This window comes from Somniosus microcephalus, chromosome 6 (genome assembly GCF_052327205.1).
Source record: "Somniosus microcephalus isolate GS21.2 chromosome 6, FLI_Smic_1.0, whole genome shotgun sequence".
Classification (NCBI taxonomy): Eukaryota; Metazoa; Chordata; class Chondrichthyes; order Squaliformes; family Somniosidae; genus Somniosus; species Somniosus microcephalus.
In genome coordinates this window covers 233303747-233329517 of record NC_140992.1, presented here as the reverse complement: position 1 = coordinate 233329517, position 25771 = coordinate 233303747, and the positions used below count along the sequence as shown (strand labels likewise).

General features: G+C 48.6%; 1 protein-coding gene across 1 annotated transcript in view; it reads right to left on the bottom strand.

Annotated features, from left to right (window-relative positions):
• The window catches only part of znf536 (zinc finger protein 536), a 417096-nt gene that overhangs the window by 22018 nt on the left and 369307 nt on the right, over positions 1-25771 (bottom strand). The gene's annotated exons all lie outside the window — the stretch shown is intronic.

Below are 25771 nucleotides of genomic sequence, written 5' to 3'. Positions count from 1 at the left end.
CTGTGTTTTGGCTTTGCATACATTTTCTGAAATACTTAATAGTTTGGGATCCCCACACAAGCCTAAAAGGGGCACAGTGGGCCAAATATCCTCCCACCATGTTGAAATTTCTATGATAAGCTGAAAAATATAATTAGTTAAATTATATCCAGTAAAAGCAGTTGTAGCACATTTCTTCTTGATTCACTCAGAACTGGCACAGTCATCTTATGTGACCTTGTTATAGATCACAGGTCTGGCTAGAAATAACCAATGCTCTTTGTCACCAACTGATTGGATAGATGAGATGTGTACAGTATATTTATCTCGGTGCCTTTGGATGATTCCCATCCACTGAAATAAATAGCACCATTGAGGATCATATTTTTGAAGGATGTATTATATTTTAAAACAACAACAACAATTTGTATTTATATAGTGCCTTTAACTTAGTAAAACATCCCAAGGCACTTCGCAAGAGCATTATCAAACAAAATTTGACATTGAACCACATAACGAGATATTAGGGCAGATGAGAGGTAGGTTTTAAGGATTGTCTTAAAGGGGGAGAGAGAGGTAGAGAAGTTTAGGGAGGAATTCCAGAGCTTAGGGCCTCGGCAGCTGAAGGCACGGCCGCTGTAAAGTCTGTGGGTTGTGCAGTTAATAACGACACAGACTTCAGGAGTAACAAACAAACAGGACTTTACTATTCGAAGGTCAGGGCGAATCTGCCCAAGGAATCCTACCACAACGCTTATATACTGGTGTGGTCACTGTCAGTATTACAGTATACAGAAGCCAAACAAGTAGCGCCACACCTAAAGTAGTTCTCTTAAAGGTGAACGGTTACATACAATAGTTTCCTTAAAGGTAGACGGGTACATACACTACAATCCTCCCTTTTTAGCTTACAACATACTGATTCCTTAGTAAACATACATTATAACATATATACAGCTTATGTAAGACAGTTCATAGATTCAGTCTTTCTGGAGGTTTCCGGATTCTGTCCGGATAACACCGCAGTGGTGTCGTCATTCCCGGCGGGCTAGTATGTGCTTCTGGCAAAGTCGATTCAGCTTGAAAAACAGTGTCAGGTTCATCTGATTCCAGTATTACCAGGTCGGAAGTAGGTGTTCTGGGTATCTCAGTTTCAACATTACCCGGGTAAGGTGGTGAAGTCGGTTGCCCATTTGTGGCGGACCCTATGATCTGGTCCACATGGTGCCTTATTATATTGTCCCCAATGTCCACCGTATACATCAACGGCCCTAGCCTTTTTCCAATAGTTCCAGGCTGCCATTTCTCGGTACGGTAGTCCCGGGCCAAAACTCGTTGACCGATCTGGAAAGATCTAGTGGCCCTTTCATTCATGCCTTGGAATTGCCGGTTCTCTACGTCCCTTCTGACGTTTGGTTTGAGTAAATCCAGCCGGCATCTTAGGCGTCTATTAAAAAACATCATGGCGGGAGTTTGATTTGTGACCGCATGTGTTGCATTCCAGTAGGCCAACAAAAAGCTATCCACTTTATGTTGTAGATTTATGTCTTCATTACCCATGGCCTTTATGGCCTTCTTGAAGGTCTGGACAAACCTTTCAGCCAATCCATTGGAGGCGGGGTGGTATGGGGCTGACGTGTAGTGCTTAACCCCATTGCTCTTTAAGAATTTCTTGAATTCTTCGGACACAAATTGCGGTCCATTATCAGAACAGATCTGTTCCGGCAGGCCATTCCTAGCAAACATAGTCCTTAACACTGTGATGGTTTTTTCCGTGGTGGTGGTGGTCATCTTAATTACTTCCGGCCACTTGGAGTGGGCATCCACCGCTATTAGAAACATCGAGTCCATAAATGGACCAGCAAAGTCGATGTGTACTCTTTGCCAAGGAGATGAGGGCCACTCCCATGGATGCAAAGGAGCCTGTGGTGGCGCGTTCTGAACCCTCTGACATCCTAGGCAGTTCTTAGTGATCTCTTCGATGTCTCCATCAATGCCTGGCCACCACACAAACGCTCTTGCTAGGTTCTTCATCTTCACTCCACCCAGATGTCCTTCGTGCAGCTCCTTTAGCACCTTCTTTTGGAGTTTGGGTGGAATCACCACTCTAGATCCACACATCAGGGTTCCTCGACACACTGACAGTTGTTCTTTCCTCTGTGAAAATGCTTGCAGTGTTGGTTCGCTCTGTGCTGGCCATCCCTCCACCGTTAAATCATAGACTCGTGAAAGAGTCGGGTCATTCCTTGTCTCATTCTCAATCATTGAGTTTGTTATCGGTAAACACTCCACTATGGATGAGTGGAACATCTCTACTGGGTCCACTGTACTCGCTTCTTCTACCATCGGTAATGGCAAGCGCGATAACCCATCAGCATTTCCATGCTGTTTGGACCTTTTGTATTCGATGTCATATTGGTGTGCCCCAAGTAACACGGACCACCTTTGTAACCTTTGTGCTGTCATGGTGGAAACGGCCTTGTTTGGGTTGAATATGGACACCAACGGCTGGTGGTCTGTCAGTAATGTGAACTTCTTACATTGCAGGTAATGATTGAATTTCTTCACACCCCACACCAGACTGAGGGCCTCCCTATCTATTTGAGCATAATTTCGCTCTGCGGGGGTCAACGATCAGGACGCGAATGCCACTGGCCTTTCCGAGCCATTTGGTAGCCTGTGCGACAGTACTGCTCCAATTCCGTACGGGGAAGCATCACAAGCTAGACGAAGGGGTAACATTGGGTTGAAATGAGCCAACACTTCTTCAGAGGTAATCAACTCCTTGCTTCTGCGAAAAGCCTTTCTGCATTCCTCACTCCACTTCCATGGTGTATCTTTCCGCAACAGAGCATTCAGCGGATGCAGCACCGTGGATAAATTTGGCAGAAACTTGTGATAGTAATTAATCAACCCCAAGAATGATCTTAACTGTGATACGTTTCCTGGAGCGGGGGCCTTCACGACCGCTTCTATCTTTTCAGGTGACTTGTGCAGTCCCTCTCGGCCAATGACATGACCGCAGTATGAGATCCGTTTTTGGAAGAACTTACACTTCTTGCGATTAACCCGAAGGCCATACTCCTTCAACCTGGTGAGTACCAGTTTCAAATTTGTGAGGTGTTCTTCCTCATCTTTTCCCGTGATCAGAATATCATCTAAGTAGCACTGCGTGCTTGGAATTCCTTGTAATACCTGCTCCATGGCCCTCTGCTAAATTGCTGGCGCCGAAGCTACCCCAAAGACCAGTCTATTATAGTGATACAAGCCTCTGTGTGTGTTGATGGTGAGGTACTGGCGTGACTCTTCCTCGACCTCCATCTGTAAATATGCCTGAGCCAGGTCTATCTTGGTGAAGTGCTTCCCTCCAGCCAACGAAGCAAAGATATCTTCAATCTGCGGAAGCGGGTATTGTACCGTGTGAAGCACCGGATTCACTGTGATCTTGAAATCTCCGCAGATACGGACCTTCCCCGGTCCCCCTGGCTTATTACTTGGTGAGGACTTCATGACGGGAACAATGGGCGTGGCCCACTCACTCCAGTCCACTTTTGACAGGACCCCTGATCGTTCAAGTTCTTCCAGTTCTGCCTCCACAGCTGGTCGTATTGCGTAAGGTACCGATCTGGCCTTAAAAAACTTTGGGCTTGCATATTCTGCAATCTTAACCTTTGCTTTAATTCCTCGCAGTGTTCCCAGTCCTTGCTGGAATACCTCTTTAGCTTCGTCCAATATTCTGGACAACCGTTCAGGTTTGACATCCTCTTTTCCGGAATCCACCGTCATGGTGTTTAGTGAATGCCAGTCCATCTTTATTTTTCGGATCCACTCCCGTCCCAGAAGTGGTGGACCTCCCTCAGGCAACACATACAGGTCCAACCAGTGGTGATCTTTATCCTTGTATCTCACCTTGACTTCTATCTTTCCGATGGGGAATACTTTGTGCCCCGTGTATGTCTGCAGTACTAGTTCCGTATCCCGTAGTGGAATATGCTTGAATAACTTTTTATAGTCATGCTTATTCATGACCGTCAACGCCGATCCGGTGTCCACTTCCATTTTTACTTGGACTTTGGCAATCTGTAGCGTGATCCAGATAGTCTGTCGGTCAGCTTCATTACTCACATTGTGAATTCTTAGACTGTCCAGTCCTTTGCAGTTGGAGTGTGAGTCCGACTTCTGTTCCTTCAGACTCTTCCTAGTCACCTCTTGTACCTTTCTGTACCATTTTTGTGGTGACTCATTATTGTTGTACGTCGTTCCTGACCGGCATACCTTAGCCATGTGACCGAGCTTGCCACATTTCCTACATTCTTGTTTTTTAAACCAGCATTGGTTCTGGTCATGTGTTGTCTTCCCACAACGATAGCATTTCGTTGTACCCGAAGTAATTTGTTGTACCCTGAGTGCCGCTGCCTTTAGCTGCATTTCCGCAGTTCCTTTCGCTGCGGCTTCGTTTGATGCTGCGATAAGGACAGCCTTATCCAGTGGAAGATCGTTCTCTTCGAGTAGTCGCTTTAGCGTCCCTTCCTTGGACAATCCGCATACGAACTTGTCTCGCAGTGCCTCTGTCAGATTCCCTCCGAACTGGCAGTGTTTCGCTAGCCTACGCAGTTCGACCAAGTATTCCGCGTTGCTTTCGTCTTTCCGTTGCGTTCTTGCATAGAATTTGAATCGTTCAGCCAACATCAACGGTGCGGGGTTCAAGTGATCCTTCAGCACTGCTACAATATCATCGAAAGTCTGATCCGCCGGTTTAGCTGGTGAGAGAAGATGCTTCAACAACCCGAATGTTTTCGCACCCATTATGTTAAGTAAGGTTAAAGCTTTTTCATCCATTGCTATTTTATTAGCCTTACAATGTATCTCAATATGTTCCACGTACATGGTCCAGTCTTCTATCTCAGAATTAAAATCGTTGATGTCCCCACGCTCAGGCATCTTCCTTCCCTTGGGAACAACACAAGTATTTCTTTAAATTATTATTATTTTTTTTTTTTTTTCTAAGATGGCGGCTTTTCCCGCGAAAATGGTGGTTTCCCGCTCTTTCCTTCTCTCCCCGCCCCTTCAATGGCGGTTTCCCGCGTCTGTCGTCTTCTCCGCCTAATGGCGGCTTCCCGCGTTTCTTCCCTGGTGGGAGGGGTACGCTTTCCCCACAGCGGACAGGTTCAGCCGCTGGGCTGGCTCTCGCACAGTTCCCCTTACTCGGCTCTGTCTCTCTCTCCCGCTCGCACGGCTCTACCGGCTCTGGGTACACCCCGTTGACGGAGAACAGTTCAGCCGCTGGACTGGCTCTCGCGCAGTCTCTCTCCCCTTGCTCGGCTCTGTCTCTCTCTCTCCCGCCCGCTCGGCTCTACCGGCGCTGGGTACTCCCGTTGGCGGAGAACAGTTCAGCCGCTGGACTGGCTCTCGCGCAGTCTCCCTTGGTCGGCTCTGTTTCTCCCGCACGCTCGGTTCCCATTCGCCTCCCAGCCCTCTCGCAGTCCGGTGCTTCCCTCCCCGGCTGCGGCTGAGTTTCTCTCTTCCCGCGCCTACGCTCCCGGTCTCAGCGCTTCGTGGCTTCGGTCGCTGCCCGGCTTTCCCGCCGATCGCGGTCTGGCTGTCTCACGACGCCGTTGGACCCGACTTTCCGTCCGGCTCCTTTCCCCCTCGACCGTGGTCGAGTGCACAGCCCTTATCCTCTGGATATTCTTTACACTTTCCCTTACTCACAGTCTCCGTGGCCGCCTTGCTTCCTGCTGATCGGCTCACTCCACACCGTGGCAGAAGGGACAGTCAGTGCCTGTTGCTGATGGAAGCTTTTGTTGCTAAAGTCTTCCTCCTTTCTATTGCTGCAGCCTCGTGTTTTCTCCCAGCAGAACGACGAGGGCGGTTGCCTCTCTTCGACGCTCTTTAGTTGCTTTGGTAGTCTTGCCGCAGGGTACGATCGGACTCGTCGCCACTGTAAAGTCTGTGGGTTGTGCAGTTAATAACGACACAGACTTCAGGAGTAACAAACAAACAGGACTTTACTATTCGAAGGTCAGGGCGAATCTGCCCAAGGAATCCTACCACAACGCTTATATACTGGTGTGGTCACTGTCAGTATTACAGTATACAGAAGCCAAACAAATAGTGCCACACCGAAAGTAGTTCTCTTAAAGGTGAACGGTTACATACAATAGTTTCCTTAAAGGTAGACGGGTACATACACTACAGCCGCCAATGGTGGAACGATTAAAATCGGGGTTGCGCAAGAGGCCTGAATTGGAAGAGTGCAGATATCTCAGAGGGTTGTAGGGCTGGAGGAGATTACAGAGATAAGGAAGGGGGAGGCCATAGAGGAATTTGAAAACAAGGATGAGAATTTTAAAATCAAGGTGTTGCTTAACTGGGAGCCAATGTAGGTCAGCGAGCACAGGGGTGATGGGTGAACGGGACTTGGTGCAAGTTAGGGTATGGGCAGCCGAGTTTCAGATAATCTCAAGTTTATGGAGGGTGGAATGCGGCCAGGAGTGCATTGGCATAGTCAAGTCTAGAGGTAACAAAGGCATGGATGTGGGTTTCAACAGCAGATAAGCTGAAGCAGGGGCGGAGTCGGGCGATGTTACGGAGGTGGAAATAGGCGGTCTTAGTGATGGCGTTGTGTGGTTGGAAGCTCATCACAGGGTCAAATATGACACCAAGTTTGCGAACAGTCTGTTTCTGCCTCAGACAGTTGCCAGGGAGAGGGATGAAGTTGGTGGCTAGGGAATGGAGTTTGTGGCAGGGACCGAAGACGATGGCTTCGGTCTTCCCAATATTTATTTGGAGGAAATTTCTGCTCATCCAGTACTGGATGTCGGACAAGCAGTCTGACAATTTATATACAGTGGAGGGGTCAAGAGAGATGGTGGTGAGGTAGAGCTGAGTGTCATCAGCATGCATGTGGAAACTGATGCTATGTTTTCAGATGATGTCGCCGAGGGGCAGCATGTAGATGAGAAATAGGAGGGGGCCAAGGATAGATCTTTGGGGGATACCAGAGGTAATGTTGTGGGAGTGAAAAGAAAAGCCATTGCAGGTGATTCTCTGGCTATGACTGGATAGATAATAAATAGAAGGGGTGTAAAGCATAATTATTTTGATAAAGCTACAGATGTAATGCCAATCAACAATAACAAGTTATTGAATTTCTTTTCACTAGTGGCATATCATAGCTAACATCAGCAGGTATAACAAGATCATTCTGTATCTTTATCGAGGCCAAAAATGTGTGGTTTAGTGAATAGCCTTTTAAAATTTATACATTCATTGTTGGTGGTAAGTAATTTTAAATTGATATGAATTTCCCAGTGACTGGGATGAATTTTGTTCAGGAAAAGTTGGAAAATCATTATGTAAATGGCAGTACATTGTTCTTAGTGTGGAAACATAGCATTAAATTTAGAGTGAGTAGTGGCCTGTACACAAGTAAACTGTTGTCAATGTATGATCATTAAAATGGTATGGTTTAGAACCTATCCAAGCCATTGAGAAATGATGCAGAAAGTATCACTAGAGGGGAAATTCAATTTACGGCTGTCCATTCTGAGCCTGCAAAATGGGTGTTAAGACTCCGAATTTTGGGGAAGTGCACCAGACTCCATATTTGCTTGGGTAACTTTTGTTGTCTGGGGCGTAGGCATTAGGCTCCTTAAATATGTAAATGAGGGTACTTCGCTGAGTGTAGGAGCTTGAATGTGAAATTCAGATACAGATGGGTGAAGATCGCGGCGTGCATGCTCTGTCTTGTTATACCAGGTCTTGAGCAGCCGAACGAGAGGTCCTTCAAGGGATCACTGGAGGCTGCCCAAAAAAAAACACCGAGAATTTCCAGTTTTCAGCATTCATCCTAGGCCCACAATAAAACTCTGGCCCACTGCCGACACGTTGAAGGCCCCTTTCTGGATCGCCTCCCCCGCCACCCCCCCTAACCTGGCTCCGCACAAGAGCTGTCCGATTATCCGCCAAACTGGCATTTGGCATCTGCAGCTCGCCGGTGGCATTTAAATGAGGCCCAACACCAAATTTGGCTCGGGCCTCAGGCCAGCATCAACTGGCACAATGTAGGGTTCTCAAAATTCCCACATTCCCCAAAAGTTATGGATAAAGGGACCCTGTATGGACAAGTTATTAAAAAGGGTACCCAAAAGAAAATGGCCTCTGAAACCTCATGACCAAGGCCTGCAGGATTTTAAAAGCAAGGCCCTGCAGAAGGCAGGCCCATTCAAATCCTGAAACGAAACCTAACATGCATGAATCTGTGAAAGACTTTGTCCTTTTCTAAAGCCAGACAGCTAGGTAAACACAGAATATGCATTCCTCACCTTGGAACAGATCAAGTCAGGATGGACCTAATCTTGAGGCCATTAACTTTTTGCATAAATAATCGGTAACAGCTCACAGGTAACTACCAAGCAAGGAAAGACGATTACATTTCATAAATAACAAACAGCCAGGATATTGAAGCCATTAAACAAGGAGACAACCACCCCAGAAGTCATTAAAGTAAATGACTGTAATCATTTTAGACAAGCCCGCCAAAAGTTAGACAAAGAACTGACCTGATTTGGCACGCAAATAAGGGGTGAAGAACCGGGTATAAGTGTAGGCCCACCGGTAGCTCTCTCTCTCTTGCCTCTTGCTCTCTTGCCTCGTGCCCTTGCCTCTCCAGACACCGAGGATGCTCATTACAACACCGGGGGCCAAACGCGGGGAGAAGAACGGAACCGAATCGAACACGCACAAGACACACAGGCAGCAAACGGGCAGACGAGATGAGACGAGACGAACGGTAAAACCAATAGGCAGAGAAGGGCAACAAGAAGAAGCGTTGGGGGACAAACGGCCTAGTTATAAGCTGGCGTTTGAAGCTTGGGTAGTAAAATCATATTAGCGGTAAAAACCACCAACTGAGCCCCAACCACAACAAAACCGTCGGCGACCAAACCACCACCAGAAGAACAACCATTCCTGCAAGGTGAAGTACCCAACAAAGGATTTTACTCTAACGAAGAAAAGGAAGGGTACTTCACACAGACAACTCCATCGCCGCGCCCTGTGACCACGTGACGACAGCAGGCCCAAAGGACAAGAGCGAACCCCAAAAACCATGACCGGCTTAATCGACAGGTTTCGAACCGTAAAAGAAGCCCATTGGTGAGCATGAATTCCTGGCCCCTCGTAGTTTAATCTAGTTAGGTATTGGGGTGGGATAAGGATAAGGGGATTTTTAATGTGTTTGTTCCCTTGATGTGCTCCCCATTCCCAAATAAGTGTAATTTTATATGCCTGTAATTATTCCAGTAATTCTCAGTGTTGTGATTTTATTGTGCCTTTAATAAAAATTGTGGTTTTCTTGCACCAAACCACTTGTCTACTCTATTTCTGTATCGCCGCCTGTACCTAATTCCAGTGTCTAGAACACAGGGGTGTGGGAGCGATTCAAACTGCTCAGAGACAGTCAGGGGCAGAGCTGACTGGGCATACACCACCCCCTACAGAAATGGCGACCACGGCAGGACTCCGGCAACAGGGGTGCGATACAGTAGACAATGGTTCGGATGAGCAAACCATGATGGAGGAAAGGATTTCTGATTATGTGTTCAGTAAGGTGAATATCACAAAGAAGTGGATCACCAATCTGTTAAAGGCTGGGTGTCCGGTAGATGCCGCAGCTAAGTGGACATAAGGGAAGGAGCACAAGAAATCCCTAGAGAAGGCAGTCTGGCTGATGTGCTTCAAGAAGCAGGTCCAGCTTTTGGACAGGCTCGTTGCAGCACAGGCAGCCGAGATAAAGGAGTCAGCCCTGGAGGTCCAGGACAAGGCTCTAGCAGGGGAGAAGTTACTGGTAGCATTGCAGGCCCTGAATCAGGAAAGAATACAATTAATGGGAGAACATAAGGCCAGGTTGGAATACCTACAGTGCCAGGTCACCGAAGCCAAGGGTAATGAGTTGAGGTTGCGGAAAAAGAACGCTCGCCTAGCGAGACAAGTAAGAGAGCAGGAGGAGAAAGTAAAAGAAGTAAAGGCAGCTTATAAGTTAGCGAGCGAACAGGGGTTTGAAGATGCAGATCATGGCCCCTGCAAGGAATCTGAGCCTGGCCCTAAGGAAGGCAAAGGGCATGGCGTGTCTCATAAGCCCAAAGGCAGGCCAGGCCAGGCGGATTTTATAGGGAACGAGGGGAGAACGGTTCAGACACCACAGGTAGTGCCAAGGGACGACCCGGTGGAGGAACAGGAGGTCCCGCGTCCACCACCCATAGTGCCAGGTTTTAGCGAGGTCTGGCAGCAAGGGGGAGGTGAGGTTAGGGGTAGAAGTGGAGGTGGAACAACCCCCGCAAGAGAGGCTGGAACCAGGGCCGATGTGCCCAGCTCGGCATCAGAGGTTCGGCCTACCCGTTAATGGCGAGGACGTGGGACCCCCTCCAAAACCAGTTCGTATTACCCTACGGCACCCAACAGCTTAGGGCTATGGTGAGCCATATCCCAAAGCTCTCCGAAAAAGGGGACCCCTCGGTCCACTTCAGGGAAGTGGAGCAGGCAGCCAGCATCAACGAGTGCGATGACGCTGAGCAGGCCAAAATGCTGCTGTTCTCTTTGGAGAGAAGGCTCCTCCAGTCCCTCTCTGACGAGTGTAAGAGGGGGCAGAGCGGGTATGAGGAGCTCAGGGTTGAAGTTCTGGAGGCCATGGGGATGAATGAGGGAAGTCCTTTCTCCCGTGTGGAGAAGACAGTGCAGCTCGCAGGGGAAACCCCGCAGGTTTTCGCGGACATGTTATGGCCGGTATATAGGAGCGCCTGTCCTGGGGCACCTAACCGGGCGTTCCTGAACCGGGATCAGCTGGCCCACTGGCTCCGTTGCCTGGTGGCAAACAGCTTGCCACAGGTCAGGGCCAAGGCGGAAGTCTGGTTCGACCCCAAGAATCCACTGACCACCGAACTTACGGTGATCAGACAGTTGACCCTAGCCTATAAAAATGGTAGGGGAACCGATGCACACCCACCTAAGGGGAAGGTGCATGAGGTAAAATCCGGACAGGGTAGGAAGGAGTGGCATCAGGAAGGGGATAACCCTTCTAGCACTAAGCTTAATTGCTACGGGTGTGGGAAGGACGGACACTGGAGGAAGGAGTGCAAAAACCCTTGGAAAGATAACAAGGGAAAGAATTCCACAGCCCCAGCCCAAAAGGCAGAGGCAGGAATCCCTCCCGCCGCAGTCGAGTCATTTTTGGACACCATGCGGTCCTTATTGACTGGCCATGGGAGAGTAGCAGCCGCTACCGGTGCTCTGACCCCGTCAGCCCCATCCAACCCACAGCCCTGACTAGAGCCTGCACAGCCTGTTTACCTGTGTTCCCTTCAGTACGATGTATGGAAGAGACCCCTCGTGGAGATGGAGGTAGAAAAGGTGACGGGGACCTATCTGTTGGACGCGGGGACATCATGCACCATGGTCCATTCAGCTAACCCCACTACCTCACCTCTACCTAGCGGGGTCCCATACAGTCTGGCGGGATCCACAGGCAGAGAACAGGCCGGCTCATTTTCCATCCCGCTCGCCATTCGTTTAGGTACGCTCCGCTCTAAGTGGACCTGTATCCTAATGTAGTGGGAGCAGGAGGGTAGAAAAGGGATCCTGGGAGCTGACTTTATTGTAGGCCATGGGATCCTGGTGGATTTAAGAAACCATTGCCTATGGGGGGCAAGTACAGAAAAGGAAGGCGGGGTAGTAGTTATCCCAGGGAAAGAAGGGAAGGGGACCCTGTGCACCATGAAGCCAAAAGAGGGTTATAACCTCGAGCTCATGGTCAGCAATACCCCAAAGGAGTTCCAGGCATTTGTGCAAGCCCACCTAGCCACATTTGCCACACACAAACACGACTGTGGGAGGGTCAACGGGTTTGAGGTCAGCGTAGATGGGGACCCCATGGCCCGACCACAAAAACAGTACAACTTCCCCAGGGAAGCGGAGCCAGACATGGAAGCAGCCATGTCCTCCTTAGTACAGCAGGGAGTCCTGAGACCGATAGCCACCCACGTAAACTCTCCACTGTGGCCGGTTAGAAAGCCGGACAATTCCTGGAGGGCCACGGTGGACTATCGGGTGCTCAACAGCAACATCCCAGCCTGTGCACCCACGGTAGCAGCAGTTGCCGACCTGATAGGAAGTATCCCAGCATCCGCGACCACTTTCACAGTGCTGGATATTTCCAACGGGTTTTGGTCCATTCCTTTAAGGAGGAAGGATCAGTACAAGTTTGCCTTTACCTTCAAAGGGCAACAATGCACCTGGAACTGTTTGCCTCAGGGCTTCCACAACAGCCCCAGCATTTTCCACCAGTGCATGGCAAACAGTTTAAAGGATTTCAGCCAGCCCAGACAGTTGGTACAGTATGTGGATGACCTGCTCCTGTTCACGGATTCGGGAGAGGAGCATGGCCCGCTACTGGCCGAACTGCTGGAGCTGCTCAGGCAAAAGGGTTTTAAAGTAAACCCAAAGAAAGCGCAGATCGGCCAGCAGGAGGTGAAATTCCTGGGCCTGACTGTACGTGCTGGAGAAAGGGCCATAGATAAGGCTAGAAGGGAAGCAGTACAGGAGTTACCAGTCCCCAACACAGTCACGGGTGTGAGGTCGTTTCTAGGGCTAACCGGGTACTGCAGAGACTTTATTGAAGACTATGCAGCCACAGCAGCCCCTCTGCTCTGACTCCTACACAAGGGAGTGGAGTGGGCTTGGGATGAGGGTTGCCAGGCAGCATTTGTCAGGCTCAAGAAAGACCTGCAGACCGCACCAGTTCTAGGGGCCATAGATGGAGGAAAAGAGTTCTTCCTGGAGGTAGCAGCCAGCGGGGACAGCCTGAGTGCTGTGCTGCTCCAAGAGCGGCATGGCAGGCTGAGGCCGGTGGTCTACTCCTCCAGGATACTCACGGATGTGGAGAAGAGCTACTCCAATTGTGAGAGGCATCTCTTGGCCACACATTGGGCTGTGAAAAGATCGCTGATCTTCACAGGCACCTCTCCCATCACCCTCCTCACCCATCACACACCCACCCACCCAGATGCTCCTGGATGGGAGGATCAAGGATGGGACGGTGAGCAGTGCCCGCATTGCTTGCTGGACCCTGCTCCTCTCACAGATGGACCTAAAGGTGAAGGATCTCTGTGAGCCAAAGCTCGTAGCCAACCTGGTATATCCTGGAACAGCCCACCGGTGTTCCATAGAAGGGGTTTGAGAAGTGGACATAGGTTTACGGGCCGGGATACACCCCAGAGGCCGCAAAATCTATGTGGACGGCTCCAGCACGGTATCTGCTGGTGAGCAACTCCTGGGGTGCGGAGTTTATGACCCAGCGGCAAACATTGCCCTGGCAATTAAGCTCCCCAGCACCATGAGCGCCCAGCAGGCTGAACTGTCCGCGGTAGTGTACATCGTTACACACCCCGAAACCTTCCCCACCCCATACATGATTTGCTCGGACAGCATGTTCACGTGCAATTTGTGTACGGAGTACCTGGCCATCTGGTCCCACCGCGGATACACCTCCACCGACGGGAGACCCCTCACAGTAAAACCCCTGCTGGAGAAAATCTTAGCAGCAGTGGGGGAGGAAGGGGAGGTTTTCATCCATAAGGTGAAAGCCCATTCCTCCACGGAACCCCATAGTCAGGGCAACCAGCAGGCTGACATGCTAGCTAAGGAGGGTGCCCGCACCAGCACTTTCTGGGACCCATATGGGTCCAGACCCATAGCAGCAGTCAGGGATAGGGATGGGACACAAGGGAGTGCAGGGGTAGCTTTAGCCCCGGACCTTAAGACGGTCCAAACCCAAGGCCCCGTCCTCAAGGCAGTCCTCAGTGCAATGCCTGAGGGAAAAAGGGTAGAGGGCCCTTACGGCACAGCAGCCCTCAGAAGGCATGCTGTTTAGGGGAGAACAATGGGTAGTGCCACAGCAGCACCGGAGGGAATTCCTTCAACTGGCCCATGAGGGTCCAGGAGCAGGGCATCCCGGGCCTGAGACCACCTGGCAGCGGGTGGAACAGGCGGGATGGTGGCCAGGACTCAGGGAAGATGTCCGCGAGTTCTGCGCCAGCTGTCTGGTGTGTGCTGCTAACAACCCTGACCCCCCCATGTGTACTATGGGACACATCAGGAGGGTAGAGCGACCATGGCATTCGATACAGGTCGACTACATCGGGCCCCTGCCCACCGCCCAGGGAGGCTATAAGTACTGCCTAGTCCTGGTAGATGTGTTCACGAAATGGGTAGAAGCCTTCCCCTGCAGAACAGCCACAGCTCTGGGTACGGCCAGGATCTCGCGATGGGGGCTACCACAGTATGTGGAGTCCGACCAAGGGAGTCACTTTACCGGGCAGGTAATGCAGAATACCCTTATGCTGCTCGGCATCGAGGGAAAGTGGCACGTTGCACACAATCCACAGTCCTCAGGGTTTGTGGAGAGAATGAACAGGACCTTATAGGAAAGGCTGAGGAAAGAGACAGTGGACGCGCCTAGAAAATGGGCTGAGGTCCTACCGTTGGTCCTGATGGGGATCCGGGCTAGCCAGTCAAAAAGCATGGGGTACTCCCCGTACGAGCTGATGACTGGCAGGGTTATGCGGACCCCCACCCATGTACTAGCCCCGGTGCTCACAGAAGGTCAACTCAGGGAGGTAAACCGGGACAGGTTCGCCAGGAACCTCTTTGAGCACCTTAAGCAGGTCCACGAGCAGGCAGCTGGGAACATGGGAAAGCAGCATCGGAGTAACCGATTGCTGTTAGAACCCCGAAAACACCACGAGTGGGAAATAGGGGATCAGGTCATGGTGAGGAATTTTGCTCGGGTAGGAAGTCTAGAACCATTATACATGGGGCCCTACAGCATTGTAGACAAGGCAAGCCCCATGGTATACGCCATTAAGATGCCTCGGTGCACCAAATGGTTCCATATTAATCAGTGTAAACTGTTTAAGCCCGAGAAGAAAGAACCGCCAGTTGGAGCAAGGTCTGAGGATAGAAATCCTCAGCCTGCAGCGGGAGCAAGTTCACAGACTGCACAGACAGGCGCTGTGGCTTGTTTAAGGGGAGGGGCCATCCCGCCCACCACTTGGGATGCTCCCCCACTCTTCTGGGATATAGATGAGGAGGGACCTGAGGGCGAAGACCCCGCCCCTGACCCAGGTTTAGAGGAGGAGGGACCTGAGGGTGAAAACCCCGCCCCGGAGCCAGATTTGGGACCTGAGGGCGAGGACCCACAGCCTGCAGCACCAGGCTGCGAAGAGTTACCTGCCCCTAGCCCAGGTTCAGGAGAGGTAAAGCCTGAGGATAAAGATCCCCAGCCGGCAGTAGTGGTAAGTCCACAGACCGCACCGGAGGGGGCAGTGGCTCGGGTAAAAGGCCCACCAGCCAAGAAAACACCACCCGCCAAAGTCCTCAGAAGGTCCCCACGGATGCCCCAGCCAAGGAAACCGTGGTCACCGGCTCCCCATTTTAAAGGGGCAGCCTCCCGAGTTAGGGGTAAGTCCAAGGACAGAGGTCCCCAGCCAGCAGCCACAGGCTGCGAGGGACCGAAAGTACAGGACAGTGCGGCCACACCGAAGGGAACGGTGTGCCGCAGCCCAAACAGGGATTAGCCTGGCCGCCCGGAGACGGGCGGCGGATGTACATAGTTTTACGTAATTTTAGTTTAAATTAAGTTTGGGTGTTTTAGTTTAATTTAAATAAGGTGATTGGTAGTTTTAAATAGTAGTAGTAGTGTTAAGAGTGTTTGTATTTAAGTCGAGGTCGCGAGACTTGACTATGCTTCACCCAAGCCATAGAATCTCCTCGGGACCTGGCTATATGCTCTTGTGTCTCTTTGCAGGGAAGGATTTCAGGATGAAGGGGGGCGTACTCCTACTCGCCCTGATAGGGATGAGCATTGGAAAGCGAGGTGACGTGGAGGACTCCCACATCTATGGGTGCTCGGGAGAGAAAGCACCAGCTGTGACTGCTGGGAGCAGCGAACAAGGCGCGGAGGAGCCCGCCATCTATTCCCATGAGGGAAGATGGCCCGGGTGGTTGGGATCCAACTCCACCCGGTACTCCAGCCAGCCCGGGTTCACCTACGGGGAGGCCTCCCTCCCCTGCCCCAGTGTACAGGTTGTGGCCTCACGGGTCGGGGTCACTGAGGGGAAACGCGTGTGCCTGACTTGAAGAGGGCAGATTCCCCTGGGAAGGTGGTGGTGGCTCAGGAAGCTGAGCACAGACATGGGGGGCCATACAGCTGACTGGGAACGACACCCACCGGGCGGTCACAGGGGCCCGAGGGGGGACGAGAGTATGCTGGGATAAGTGGTGGGTGTCAGAACAGGGAATTTATGTCTGCATGTGGGGGTCACAAAAGGCCTGCCCCACAGGCATATCCATCATCTTCGCCGCATCATGGCAGGATAAGGGGAAGGGGGTGGAATGGGATTCCCACCTACACACTTGCATAGTCCCACGTTACCCAGCCCCAGTCAAAGGCACTGAGCTAGTGGCACGCACCCGGAAGCCCCTGCCCATGACTCAGGCAGCAAGGACACACAGAGAGGGGTGCCCAGCCACCACCAAGGGACCAGGGAATGGGCTGGTACTAGTGCCGACGGATCAGGTGCTATACCAGGGGGTACACTACGCGGTAGCTTCCGTGATCCTGAACCTCACCAAGGTACGCTTACCTGAGTCGTGCCCCAAAGAGACAGAGTAGCTATACCAGGCTCTGTTGAAAGACATGTTTAGGAAATTCTACGAGTTCGATTTTGCCAAACGTAGACAAAACTGAACTATACACCACACACCATGAGTATTTTGGTAATGCGGGGAGACAAAGAAGGGGAGCCTGGAATTATGTTTTTACAGCGTTTAACACAGGGTCCTCTGTCATCAACAGTCTGGATGACATAGAGTTGCAGACACAGATAAACGGTCTAAAAACACAACCTAATGGATGAAAATAAGATAGTAGGCTCAGAGTTACATGAGGACCAGGCCATGACGGTCCATTTAAAAGAAATAATAGCTGAGCTGGAGAAGCATGCAAAGACTGTGAATGCCCTCATAAGAGAGGACAGAAATGCTTCTGACCAGGCTGCACAGAAAGAGGTGTGCGTGCTGTACGGGGCATGGTTGCTGGGTGAGGGCCGCAATAATCTGGAGGATTTAAAACAGGGTTTAGTCTCCTCCTGGATCAGCAACAAACACCTCACAGCCCTCCATCCGTTTGAGAATGCATTAAGCCCGTGTCAACTCTGGCTAGCTTCTGAGGCCTACCCAGTCCCAGTAGATTGTGGACGGTCCAACCACACCATCATGGGTATAGTAGTAAGAATGCCTGTCATGGGTAGGACAGCCAGACCTGCGCCGGTATACAGGGTAGAGAACATTGGAGTCATTCAAGGGGGTGCACACATTCGTTTCACAGCGGTCCCACCTTATGTCATAAAGTGGGAGCAAGCTATGACATGTACTGACCTCTCAGGGTGCCGGAGCCGGGGAGTACACATAATACTGTGTCCCCAGCACTTGAATGCCTATTCAAAACCACAGTGCGGGTTTAAAGCTGTTGGCGCAAAACCTATAAATTGTACCATGGAGGTAATGGCACAAGACCATGTTCCCCCACAGATAGCATACATAGGAGGTGGGACATATTGTGGCACCACAGGTGCGCCCCACTACCAGCATGGACAGCATAGCTGGTGTCCAGTAAGTGACAGCAGTTTCTGCTTTAAACCCGAGGCAGAAGTTCAAGTGGCCCAGGAACGGATTGTCCCCATTCCTGAACCCTCCACTGTACACCTCACTGTAAAAGAGAATTTCACCAACCTGCAAAAGTATGTAGCGCATTTCGGCTACGAAATCCCCCCCTCCCAGAACACCTTACCAAAATACTCAAAGCAGTGATAGTCTCACAGAAACATTTCTACATTCTGGAGCAGAAGACGGTAGAGATAGGGGCCAAGATACTGGACATTGTAGTTCCACACTGGTGGGACATTGTTGAAAATATAGAGGTCCCTTCGTGGATTAGACTGGCTTCCCACATCCTCGTGGTTTGCCAGCTGGGAATAGTATTGTACCTAGTGTGCACTCAGTGCAAGGGAAAAGGCCAAATACTAGAATTCCAAAACCAAAGGATGTGGAAGGAGCATTAGGTCAACGTGGAGGGAGATACACCTGTTTGAATTTTTCTGTGTGCTTCTGAATAAAGATTGTTGTTTTTTTGTGTTTTCTTGTTGTTTTTAATAAAGATTTTCTATGTGTTGTTTCAATACAGATGTATGTGTACCAAGTGGTGCAGGGGTGTTGGACCCCTCCATGCTTGGATGTGTGTAAACGACTGTAATTATTCTATGTATGCTTATGTACACTACATTTTTACAGAATGGGAAATGCATGTGTCGTTGGATCATAGATAGGTAATTACAGGGGAAGATTGACTATGGAGGGTCAGAAATTTTGCTCACCTTGTCAGGATGATACTTAAAGTGAGTTTAGTATCAACAGGGCACAATGTAGGGTTCTCAAAATTCCCACATTCCCCAAAAGTTATGGATAAAGGGACCCTGTATGGACAAGTTATTAAAAAGGGTACCCAAAAGAAAATGGCTTCTGAAACCTCATGACCAAGGCTTGCAGGATTTTAAAAGCAAGGCCCTGCAGAAGGCAGGCCCATTCAAATCCTGAAACGAAACCTAACATGCATGGATCTGTGAAAGACTTTGTCCTTTTCTAAAGCCAGACAGCTAGGTAAACACAGAATATGCATTCCTCACCTTGGAACAGATCAAGTCAGGATGGACCTAATCTTGAGGCCATTAACTTTTCGCATAAATAATCGGTAACAGCTCACAGGTAGCTACCAAGCAAGGAAAGACGATTACATTTCATAAATAACAAACAGCCAGGATATTGAAGCCATTAAACAAGGAGACAACCGCCCCAGAAGTCGTTAAAGTAAATGACTGTAATCATTTTAGACAAGCCCGCCAAAAGTTAGACAAAGAACTGGCTTGATTTGGCGCGCAGATAAGGGGTGAAGAACCGGGTATAATTGTAGGCCCACTGGTAGCTCTCGCTCTCTTGCCTCTCGCTCTCTTGCCTCGTGCCCTTGCCTCTCCAGACACCAAGGACGCCCATTACAACACCGGGGGCCAAACGCGGGGAGAAGAACGGAACCGAATCGAACATGCACAAGGCACACAGGCCGCAAACGGGCAGACGAGACGAGATGAGACGAATGGTAAAACTGATAGGCAGAGAAGGGCAGCAAGAAGAAGCGTTGGGGGACAAATGGCCTAGTTATAAGCTGGCGTTTGAAGCTTGGGTAGTAAAATCATAATAACAGTAAAAACCACCAACGGAGCCCCAACCACAAGAAAACTGTCGGCGACCAAACCACCACCAGAAGAACAATCATTCCTGCAAGGTGAAGTACCCAACAAAGGATTTTACTCTAACGAATAAAAGGAAGGGTACTTCACACAGACAACTCCATCTCCGCGCCCTGTGACCACGTGATGATGGCAGGCCCAAAGGGCAACAAGAGCGAACCCCAAAAACCACGACCAGCTTAATCGACAGGTTTCGAATCGTAAAAGAAGCCCATTGGTGAATATGAATTCCTGGCCCCTCGTAGTTTAATCTAGTTAGGTATTGGGGGTGGGATAAGGATAAGGGGATTTTTAATGTGTTTGTTCCCTCGATGAGCTGTGTGTTCCCCATTCCCAAATAAGTGTAATTTTATATGCCTGTAATTATTCCAGTAATTCTCAGTGTTGTGATTTTATTGTGCCTTTAATAAAATTTGCGGTTTTCTTGCACCAAACCACTTGTCTACTCTATTTCTATATCGCCGCCAGTACCTAAGTCCGGTGTCTAGAACACAGGGGTGTGGGAGCGATTCGAACCGCTCAGAGACAGTCAGGGGCAGAGCTGACTGGGCACACGCCACCCCCTACAACAAAGAGCAATCGCTCCACCTTCTTCGCGCCCGGTTTGGGCGCAAGTTGAATTTCTCCGCCCACTGATTCTTCGTCAACTAGTAAACAAAGTTATGTTGCTTATTTGCTGAGCAGAAATTAAGAGACACAGATCAGACTGAGATACAGCTGTTCATCTGGTGCACGTCCCACATCCTGGTGAGCACTGCCGGCGTGGCCACGTGGTCTCATTTTGTGTCTTTATTCAGTGCGGGTCAGCCCAAGCCACAATCACAGATGAGGGCTTTTATTCCAAGATCATCCACACTCCATAACAGGACTGACAATAACCAGACATTTTCAACGATTCATGTGCAAAAAATGTTAAAATATAAATACTGTCAGCATGCACTAAGTAGTCAGAATTGTGCTGAAGTAAACTATTAGGCTGAAGTGTAGTGTGCTTTTATGACTCTGATAGAAAATTATTGTATTACACTCAGGCAGTTCTTATATGCAGTATATAAATATCTGCTTTAAAAAAATAGAATAAATCATGCTTCATTGTGTAACATTATTTTGACACACTGTGCTGCTAGAGATGAGACTGGTCTCACAATAGAAAACAGGGCTGTGATTAAAGTTTTTTTTTAGTACAAAATGGTATTTCCCAGCATGTGCTCACATTAGACATTAATTTATATAGTATCTAATGTCACTGCTCAGGAACTAACTTCCAAACAGCTTGCTTTGGAATGACCTCACGGAGGTTTAATAAGCTGTTTTGATTCTCCAATTTTATCAACTACTTTATTTACAATGGGCTGCAGAGTACAGTGCATGCGTATTTTAATAGAATTAATTTAAACTACAAGAATTAACTGTTGAACCAATTGGTTAAACACTACATGTGATGTCAGTCTTCTTATTATGACTGGTACATTTCATTTTGAATTAAAATGGATTAAGAACAGCAAAATATCATTGAAATTAGCCAGTACTAAACAACCAGGTAAGTCAATTTAATATCTGGGTGGAAAAGAACATGTAATAGAATTTTCTGTAATACAAAAAATATAATCTATTGCATTACAGTTCAACTCTACAAGTAACTGTGGAATTCATCACTTAAAAGTCTGATTGTAATTTATTTCTATTATTGCTGCCAATTCAGCCGAATAAAGCTAAGAGCCACATAGACACATTTACTGGATACCAATGTATGTTGACTTTAGTTTATAGGAATTTTTGCATTATGACTCACATGTTTAAATCATTCCACGAAACTCTTGTAAAGAGCGTTGCCCAATGATTAACATATTTAATAGGGACAAACAAAAATCACACAATGAGATTCATTCACTCATTCACTGACAGAAGATATAACTACATGGCTCCAGGAATAACCAGATGCCACTTTTGCACTGTACCCCTAATTTTAGCATTGTTTTTGCAGCAATCTAACAAGGGGCAGGGGAGAGTTGAGTTTTTCTCCACCTGCTCACACCACTGAGAAGCTGGAGAAGGCAGAGCTCTGCACATACATACTGAACCACATGAATGGAACTGCATGAAATGGCCCCTGACAGACTGAGGGTCAGACCTCTAATCGTTTAAAAGAGCTACTATTGGGCATCTTTCAGCTATTAAAAAAGAATGGCATTGCAGTTACTCTTTGTCTTAAAAACTTATTTTTGACATGGTTCGCAGTCAATGTGCATTAGTAATAGTGCAAGACTATGTCTTCAGATTGCATCAATGTGGGCTTACTCATTTATAATGTACGTTTGCCGTCGAATTAGTGCCTAAGTGGACACCACATCAACACCACAAGTAAAATTGCTGAAATGCAGAAACCTGAATTCTGTTCCTGAAAAGTGTGTTTCGCTTATTAAATAAAGAGATTAAGGACTTTTGGTGTTATTAATTAAGGGAGAAATGTTGGCCAGGACAACTCCCTGCTCTTCTTTGAATAATGCTATGGGATCTTTTACACCTACATGAACCACTGGAACAGGTAGACAGGACCTTGGTTTAACATCTAACAGCACCTCTGACAGTGCAGCAGTCATGACCTACTGCACTGATGTTCCAGCCTAGGCTATGTGCTCAAGTCCTGGAGAGAGGCTTGAACACAGTCTTCTGGCTTAGAGGCACACGTGCTACCAATTGAGCCAAGCTGATATTTGGTATACTGTAAAAGAGATAAATTGGGATGAAGGCTGAGCTACTGCATCTAAGATATATAGGGGGCTAAATTGGATAGCGCGGGGATCGCAATGTGCGATTAACCTGCGCCCATTCAATGTATTGCAGGTAGCAACTTCATGCTGCCTGCTCATTATAATGATTTATGCATGCAGCCAGTGCTAACCATGCTGTTCATTCAATGCACGCATCAGCAGGGGGCCCAGAATTGTAACTTCCTAGCACCACTTAAAGATAGCCTGCACTGTTTAAAGCTAGCCTGCACCTCTTAAAGGGGAGGTGCATTGTGGCTGGAGCAGGTGCTGGGAGTCATACAGGAAGTGAATCTGTCCTTCAGATGAAGGAAACAGTGAGGAATGGCACAACATGTGAGAGAGTGGGCTCCAAAGTTTTTGGACGCTGCACTGTAGGTCTTGTTGGAGGAGGTGGAAAGGAGGAGGGATGTCCTGTATCCACAGGGGGCCATGGGGCCCTCCAGACACATGATCAAAAGGCAATGGGAACAGATAGCCATGGAGGTCAATGCCAGGAGTCAAGCCCCGAGGACCTGGATGCAGTGTCACAAGAAGTTCAATGACCTCACATGAGTGGTCAAGGTCAGTGAATGCATCTTCAAATGTCATATCCTACCAACTGCACCACTAGCCTCAGCCACTGCTCAATTCACCACACCCCCATCACTCACCTACCAACAATCTCTATCAATTAGGACTAATACCTACCATTCATATACTTCACCTCACCCTTGCATACTTCACATGGCTGCAAGACTCACACCTACATCTCACAGTTTGCACACACTGCCAGCTATTCAACCATGACAGCCACATCACCCAAACAGATTGTCGACTCTCACTGACACACTTCCCTCTCTCTTGCAGGACAAGGTGGCACATAACCGGAGGCAGCAGGAGCCAACCGGAGTGGCACAGGCTTGCCTGCATTTCCTAACCCCCATGGAGGAAACAGTGCTGGCCCTTATTAGGATGGCCAATGCTGGGGCCATGGTCAGTGGCGAGGCTGAAACCATCGAAGATGGCAGTATCCTCATACCTAATCCTCCTCCTCACATCCCACTTCTCCCTCATCCCACAATCTCTTCTGATTTACAAGTTGCAGAGGGTGTAAGCATGCGCCTCTTACTATCCCCCCTCCCCTTAACACAATCTTACCCTTGTGCCTTTTTCCTTTCAGGTACCCAAGACGTGAAACCTGGCCAGGCAGTGGAGGAAGACCAAGAGGAGAATGATGATAAAGACACACCATCACTTGATTACACACTCGCAGCCACCAGCTCAGATACTGACACTGCACATAATTTAGAGGATAGATTAGAGGCAGGATCTGCACATGGTGAGACACTGGGCACAAGTGTGCTGCAGGCAGGGCACGGGGCAAGGATAGCACAGGTGCCAGCTCGCCAGAGAGTGAGATCGCATACGTGTTATGCTACAGAGAATCAGATGATGATTTTGATGGGGCAGGCTACAGAAGAAAGCTGATGGGCATACACAATGAAATACTTGGTGCACTGGGATGCCTGCCAGAAAGCCTGCATTCAATGTCAAGGAGCATGGAGGAGTCCAGCACCAACTTGGCGCAAAGCTTGGAGCCCAAACTTTCCAGCATGGAAGTGGTGGCCAACTCCATGAGCACACTTGTGGACGCAACCACGATGCAGCATCTAATGGCTGATGTCTCAGCTTCCATTGCAGCACAAGCAGCGTCCACCCAATGTCTGAGTGCTGCAGTGGAAGCTCAGACTGCTGCCTTCATGGCTCTGCATACCAGTGTGCAAAGGGGCTCCCAGAGTGTCACAGCACTCCTGCAATCTGTTCTACCAACAGATCTGCTCCCTAAAGACCCTCGGCAGATATGGTCTCCTGCTGATAGCCCTTCTTCCCCCGTCCGCTCCTCGCTCTTCTAGCAGCTTGTCCTGCTCTGCATGGCCTCTGCTCACTCGCCCAGTCACGCTCAATGCTAAGAGGAAGCCCTACTAGGCCACCCATGTCTGCTTGTGGAGCAGCCTAGAAGTCAGCAAAACGTCCTTCAGCACCTGCCACACCACTCCCTGTAAGACTTTTGCAACTTGAAACAACTATGGAAAGCACCAAAACTTGTAGAATTATAGCAACAGCCAGACAAAATTAACCAGCAACTAACCTGTAAGTAGTTGATGATCTCTTTAAATAGCGCTGTTGGGGGGTCCTTCATGCTGCTTAATGCATGTCCAGCTGTGCGAAGTTAAGAGAGGGCATCGGCTGGAGTGTGGAGCTCCAAAATAGCAGCACTGGCATTAATTCAGCAACGCACGCTGATTGACATCATGATCTGCCTGCTCTGCATACTTCCAGCGGACGTTAGCTGTGCGCACGCACACGCGTTAACGCCTCGCCAATATGGTGTCCGGCGCGATTCACGGCAGAAGTGTGCATGGGCAGCAGATGCCATTTTGATCCCCGTACGGCACTTGTAATGCCCAAACAACGGGTGCTACCGAGCCCAGTTTTGCACCCATGGACTCAATGCATATTGGTGGTAAATATAAAATGTCATGCAACAAACATTTTGGATCATAATCCAAAGTGAACAGTATAAACAATTCCCTGTCCTCATTCAGGAAGCTCTCCTGCCTGCTGTACTTTCCCGAGTTGTAATAATTATGGATCAATAATTCTGTGCCTGCTTTGCCCATTTTCTTTTAATTTTAAAGTTTTCTTTGAAATACAAAAATTTGAAATTCTATATCATTCCATTTATCAGCTCAAAGCCAATAAATGATGAGCACTGAGGCATCAAAAATAGATCAATTCCTCAAAATGTATTAATTATATTAAGCAGGAACAGTGAAGTTAAACAGTGCATTTTTGAAACAATCTCTCCAGTTTAATATTTCATTTACTACACAATTTACGAGTGAATGGCTAACTTAAGTAACAAACGCAGAGAGATTCTTCCATCCATCTCGCTCACTCGTCTCCTTTACATTTGTTTACCTTCCTGTTGCTTGCTTGCTCTACATCTCTTTCTTTTTTTGGTCTTTGCATTAGCACGCTGCTTTCCTAACTGATAGATAAAACAGTTCCACACATGTAACCTAATTTTCCTTTCACTGTTGCCCTTGTCTGAGAAGTCATACAAAAAGTGACCTTTGAATCACCACTGGGCCCATAAAGCACAATAAGCACCATTGTCCTGTCAAAAATTGAAGATGTTTTACATCATTACAAAATTTAATGTTCCATCTTTTCAAATGTAGTACTTTTCAAAGGCCACATTCCAATTGAAGCTCATTAAATTCAGGCTCGAGTTTCCTGTGGTGGGGATGAGAAAGAGTTTCTCATGCTTTGGAAGTAACATGAATCACTCTTTTAAAACAGATATGGTTACATACTAGTTTTGAAAGGTACAGTAACTGCTGAGCTCTTACAATCTGCAACACTGAGGCTTTTGTACTTATAAATCTAATAATTGCGTCTTGAACCATTGCACTTTAGTCACACTGCGTTCTATTTACTTATGAATAAATCAACTTTTTAAATAAAATTGTTGTTTGAAAGTTCAAAGGTTAGCTTATATGATAATTGCTGGCTTAAAGCTTCTCAGAATTAATATCAGAATTGAGAACATGATGGGGTTTG